Source organism: Oncorhynchus mykiss, chromosome 7 (genome assembly GCF_013265735.2).
Source record: "Oncorhynchus mykiss isolate Arlee chromosome 7, USDA_OmykA_1.1, whole genome shotgun sequence".
Lineage (NCBI taxonomy): Eukaryota > Metazoa > Chordata > Actinopteri > Salmoniformes > Salmonidae > Oncorhynchus > Oncorhynchus mykiss.
In genome coordinates, this window is record NC_048571.1 from 13,678,147 (window position 1) to 13,684,469 (window position 6,323).

Consider the following 6,323-nt stretch of genomic DNA (forward strand, 5'->3'; position numbering starts at 1 on the left):
AATAAACTTGCCTTCTTTAGACTAGTCGAGTATCTGAAGCATCAGCATTTGTGGGTTCGAATACAGGCTCAAACTAACCATAAACAAAGTACTTTCTTCTGAAATTTTTCAGTCTATTCTTGTTCTGAAAAATGAAGGCTATTCCATGTGAGAAATTGCCAAGAAACTGGAGATCTCGTACAACGCTGTGTACTACTCCCATCACAGAACAGCGCAAACTGGCTCTAACCAGAATAGAAAGAGGTCCCGTCGATGTGGATAGGGGGGTGCTCACTTTGCTATTTCCTGTAGTCCACGATCATCTCCTTTGTTTTGTTGACGTTGAGTGAGAGGTTGTTTTCCTGACACCACACTCCGTGTGCCCTCACCTCCTCCCTATAGGCTGTCTCGTCGTTGTTGGTAATCGAGCCTACTACTGTTGTGTCTTCTGCAAACTTCATGATTGAGTTGGAGGCGTGCTTGGCCACGCAGTCAGGGAGTACAGGAGGGGGCTGAGCACGCACCCTTGTGGGGCCCCAGTGTTGAGGATCAGCGAAGTGGAGATGTTGTTTCCTAACTTCACCACCTGGGGGCGGCCCGTCAGGAAGTCCAGGAAGTGGGTCTAGGGTGGCAGGTAAGGTGATACGATCCTTGACTAGTCTCTCAAAGCACTTCATGATGACAGAGGTGAGTGCTACGGGTGATAGTCATTAAGTTCAGTTACCTCTGAGTACAGGAACAATGGTGGCCATCTTGAAGCATGTGGGGACAGCAGACTTGGATAGGGAGAGATTGAATATGTGCATGCCTGGGTGGTATGCACGCCTCCTAAGTCGAACCAGCAGGCCGCCTCGAATGCCTCTCCTCCGCCGGCGATGTTTTGGGTCGGCCTCCGGAATAAGTTCAATTGCTCTGGAGAGAGTGAACAAAGGGATCTGCTCCAGGGAAGTCGTAATGATGGTAGTTCTGGTGAGTTACCACCGATCTAATACCCAATAGTTCTTCCCGGCTGTATGTAATGACAAAACATTTCCTGAGCTAATAATGTAAAAAAAAAATGTACTTATAAAAACAAAATACTGCAAAGTTTTCTAAGAGGTTGTTGCGATACTGCCATGACGCCGACAAACATACCCTCGTAAAACTGACTATCCTACCGATCCTCAATTTCGGCGGTGTCATTTACAAAATAGCCTCCAACACTCTACTCAGCAAACTGGATGCAGTCTATCACAGTGCCATCCGTTTTGTCACCAAAGCCCCATATACCACCCACCACTGTGACCTGTATGCTCTAGTCGGCTGGCCCTCGCTGCATATTCGTCGCCAGACCCACTGGCTCCAGGTCATCTATACGTCTATGCTAAGTAAAGCTCCACCTTATCTCAGCTCACTGGTCACCATAACAACACCCACCCGTATTACACGCTCCAGCAGGTATATCTCACTGGTCATCCAGTGAGTTCTCTCAATGACTGGAACGAATTGCAAAAATTGAAGCTGGAGACTTATATTTCCCTCACTAACTTTAAACATCAGCTATCTGAGCAGCTAACCGATCACTGCAGCTGTACATAGCCCATCTGAAAATAGCCCATCCAATCTACCTACCTCATCCCCATATTGTTTTATTTACTTTTCTGCTCTTTTGCGCACCAGTATTTCTACTTGCACATCATCATCTGCACATCTATCACTCCAGTGTTAATTTGCTAAATTGTAATTATTCACTCCTATGGCCTTACCTCCTCACGCCATTTGCACACACTGTATATAGACAATTTTTTTTATATTGTGTTATTGACTGTATGCTTGTTTATTCCATGTGTAATTCTGTGTTGTTGTTTGTGTCGCACTGCTTTGCTTTATCTTGGCCAGGTCGCAGTTGTAAATGAGAACGTGTTCTCAACTAGCTTACCTGGTTAAATAAAGGTGAAATAAAAATAAAATCTCCTTCGGCGCCATCTTCATCAGCTAGATATCAGGATCAAGTGAGGCAATGAACTCTCGAGGGCAAGTACTGCACTTCCTTAAACCACCCAAGTAGCTGCAGGGATATTCCTGTAGCAGCCATTTCAAACTGACGGTAGCTTTCTGTAAACACAGGCCGACAACAGTGTTTCACACACACACAGACTTATGCACGCACACACACAGTCCGCAAAAGAATGCCCCACAGAAGCACACCCAGGGTCCGATGCACACACACACACACACTCCTAACCTGTGTCCCGGCGGTCCCAGTAGGTGCTCTTACGTCTGTAGCTGAGGTTGTCTGTAGCTCTGTGGGCCAGGACAATGACAGACAGGCTGTGTAGGACCTGACCCAGTCTGGACAACAGATGTGATGAAGCCTCCTGCAGCTGTCCCTGACGCACAAACTCCACCAGAGACATGACAGAGTGTGTGAGGGAGAGAGTGTGTGTATGCAGCTTCGTGGGTGAGTGTTCAGGAGTCCCCAAGTCGAGCCAGGCCGCACTAAGCTACACTCAGTGTGTGTATTCCAGTCTCTCCAAATCAAGTCTAAATGAGTCAAACCAAGCCGCACTGGTCCAACCAGTGCCTCTGATCCCTCCACTCCTCAGCCAGTCTGTCTGTGACTGGGTGTGTGACTGGGGAACACATCTTAGTGGTGGTGGTACGTCCGGTTGACAGCAGAGAGGAAGAGAGGGGTGGGACCCGGGACAGGGGATGGAGGGAACACAGCGCTGGCTGCTGTTTAGGACCACCAATCCCCTTCTGCTGCGCTAATTATACCAACAGCCAGCCAAGTGTAATCTGTGCATGCTCAGGGACCAACACACGCACGTACGTACGCATGCGCACACAGACAGTTTACGATGTGAGCACACTGTGAACAATGCCATTGTCCACTTCCTCCACAGCAGCACCAAACCAAGGCTGTGACAATAAAGAATGCATTAGTTCCAGATTCAGAGACTCCTCAATATCGGGACTCTCTCTTTCCTCAGTCAACTCTATTGCCTTGGCCTACCCCATCTGATAGCATGATCTGCAGCCAGACATACAGTGGGTATCCCTCCACACAAGATGGGTATTTTCCACCCCCCTCTTATCACACAGAAACAAACTGCGATTTACAGAGCCAATCACCCAGTACAATATCCCTGGGTAGTCAATGGATCTCTGATGCCTATCTTTCACAAGCAGGCTCTCTGTGTGACTCTCTAGGTCTGTCTGGAGAAACACTGCATTATCACACAACAGAGCCAACACTCTAGAGACAGACAGAGGGAATGGCAGCTACTGTACACCAGGCATTTATTTAATTATGGAAAATGTTCAGAGTTGTAATAGAAATGTATGTTCTATGACTGACAGGTTATTTCCCCATGATAGGAAGTTAGAAAGGTCCTTGTCTGCACAATGTATCTCCATCTGCCTGGAATATAAATTCAGCTGAATTTTTCGAGCACTTCTGAGGTACGGAAACTTCTGACAAGCTTTGATTTTGGTGTGAACTACTCTGTTAAGAAGGGATAGTTCTCCCAAAGCTAGTCAATGGACAAGGTAAGACAGCAGTCCATGTTTTGATTGTGTACCTGGCCACTGTCTCCAAACTGTTTAGATTTTTTTAGCAAACGCCAGTGTAAGCCAATACCCCAGATATTAGCATTTTTTGCTTAGCTCAAAAAATGTACTTTAAGATTATCTATTGTTTGGAAATGTGGGTGAACTATCCCTTTAAGTGGGTCTGTTCCCCCCCAACAGCAGCAGCTTCCTATACATTAGGTCTGTCTGGCTCCAGTCTGGGCCAAACTTGACCCCAGGCCAGACAGCTGAGGAGTGGTGTGACAACAGCCGATACAACCCCTCCAACCTCCCGCCCGATACCCCCGTCCAACAACTATCCAAGGCGTACTCTGGTAATCTAACTGGAGTTTCCCAAACATTAAGTATCTCACAAACCTGTATACTGGCCGCGACTGAATGGGACACTAAAGACCAAGGGTGGGCAAACTTTATGGCTCGAGGGCCACATCAGGATTTTGAAATTCAACAGAGGGACGCATTTTTTGGGGGACCAATTGTTTGTTCAAATCAATTTGCGGGGGCCTCCCGAGTGGCACAGCGATTTAAGGCACTGCATTGCAGGAGATTAGAATTCTCCTGAACACAGTTCTTACAGTTAAGAATCAAGGAGATTAGAATTCTCCTGAACACAGTTCTTACAGTTAAGAATCAAGGAGATTAGAATTCTCCTGAACACAGTTCAGAATCAAGGAGATTAGAATTCTCCTGAACACAGTTCTTATAGTTAAGAATCAAGAGATTAGAATTCTCCTGAACACAGTTCTTACAGTTAAGAATCAAGTCATTATGAGTTGCAAATGGGAACTTAAGAAGATAATATGGAGATTAATCTCTAATACTGTACATGAAAAAGGGACTATTACTTAATTGACAATCATTCATGCAATCCCTCATTGTTTCGCTAGGCAGCTGTGTGTGATGCTGAAGGCACGAGGCTGTACCCCTCTCACGTATTAACCATGAGTTGTATGTGGTCACTCTCACCTAGTTCACCATGCATCACTGTCCTACACTTTATCATCTGCCAGATGATCACACCTGCAGGTTCCTCACAGGGTCAGTAGGGACCTTCCAGAAAGTTCTACAGAGACACAGATCCATTCCCTCAGTGACTTTGATAAGCCTAACATCTCATATTCAGCCAGAATTCACAGGTTGTGTGTAAACTGTACAAGAACACCACTAAAAAAGTGTCCTGTGTAGCTAGTACATATCATCAACTGAGGATAAAAAAACACAACGTGTGGTAAAAGCGGAGGTTGATCTGTGTGTAAACAGAGCTCTCTGCTTCAAGATGGCTGCTGCAGGCCAGAACATCACATTTAATAAAGAACAGCAACACTGACCTAGTTATTTTTGTTTTATTTAGCAGACGCTCTTATCCAGAGCGACTTACAGGAGCAATTAGGGTTAGGTGCCTTGCTCAATGGCACATCGGCAGATATGTTCACCTAGTCGGCTAGGGGATTCAAACCAGCAACCTTTCGGTTTGTGGCCCAACAGTCTTAATCGCTAGCAGTTACACGTCACACATCAAATGCTCTTTGGCTGGCTCTTTGGCTACGGAGCTGGGAAGTAGTGCCCTTGTGACATGCAAGGCTGCTTCAGGGACCACACACACACTTACATTCTCTCTGACTGCTTGATGTGGCTGCCAGCTACACCATCAGGAGAGTTTGATTCATGTAATCTTAAATGGTCTTTCACCCCCTCCTCCACTCTGCCTGCCAGTGGCTGTAGTGGATCAGATGATGCATCTATGGATCAGAGCTATAAAGCATTTTATTAAATATACTGATCCCGAGATCAGCTAATTAAGTTTGCCACCAGCAACAGACACACAGGCACCAGAACACAGACAACAAACAGGGATACTAATGAAACAAAGTGAGTTAGTGTAAAGAACAAGAACGCCATTCATCTCAATGGGGGGAAGTAGTGTCATGGGTCTTGTGACGTGTCCAAATAGAGCCAGGCTGCAGTGAGACATGCATTGACATTGTGACACCTCTCCTACTAAATATATCGCTACTTAATAAAGCTGCTCTGTGACTGTCTATTCTACTCCAACACACAGCAAAATACTTGAGAGCTGACTACGTATCATATTGTGGATAGAAAAGTGAATCCATGGTTTCACAGATCAACATGAGCGATCATTAATGAATCAGTACTAAACGTCATCTCGCATTTATTGAGCTACACTGCCACCACGTGGTTAAATACTCAAACTCATTCTACCTCAAATATCTTAAGGCAGCTCTTGTTGGAAGTGTCTAGCTAGTACAAGTGTAGCTACTACTACTACTGTATACTCCAGTTCTGTAATATTGTTTGTTTTCTAACCATGACAGTTGTCTAAACATGATTTACTTACTAGATTCAAACAAGCGGGAATTGACATTGACAAGTCTGTGCGTCAAGTTCTACCTAACTAGAAAACATCATCTGAAGTCTGCCCCGTTCATGTCGACTACTTTCCAAGTTTCTAAAATCACTTCAATGTTAACAATTTAAGTAAACTTACCTGCTATATCATGGATTTCCACTGTATAACTTCACATGCGTTCTGCTGCGTTCTCGAACTCCTGCACAATGGCCAAGTCACATGCCCCTTCAAACTAATTAGGCCTCAACTCAGAATGCGTCCTGCAAGAAAAAAACACTCACCGGGAGCGTGATGTATTGAATTAAATTTATTAGAAAATACCTTTTTTTTTTTTTTTTTTTTTAGACAAATGCCCTCTTATATTCTACTTAGAATGCACCCCTGATGCTGACAAAAAAAA

The 6,323-nt window shown here is 45.0% G+C and overlaps 1 protein-coding gene across 9 annotated transcripts in view; it reads right to left on the reverse strand.

Moving 5' to 3' along the window:
- LOC110527347 (guanine nucleotide exchange factor DBS) overlaps positions 1–6,198 on the reverse strand; it is a 69,673-nt gene extending 63,475 nt beyond the window's left edge. For 7 of the 9 annotated variants that reach the window (XM_036982634.1, XM_036982641.1, XM_036982637.1 and 4 more), the window contains exon 1: positions 6,062–6,198. The gene's annotated coding sequence lies outside the window, so the exon portion shown is untranslated. Of the gene's footprint in view, positions 1–5,161; positions 5,305–6,061 lie in introns of all 9 variants that reach the window. The other 2 variants (XM_036982640.1, XM_036982639.1) reach the window with 2 other exon arrangements.
- Positions 6,199–6,323: the final 125 nt, after the last annotated feature.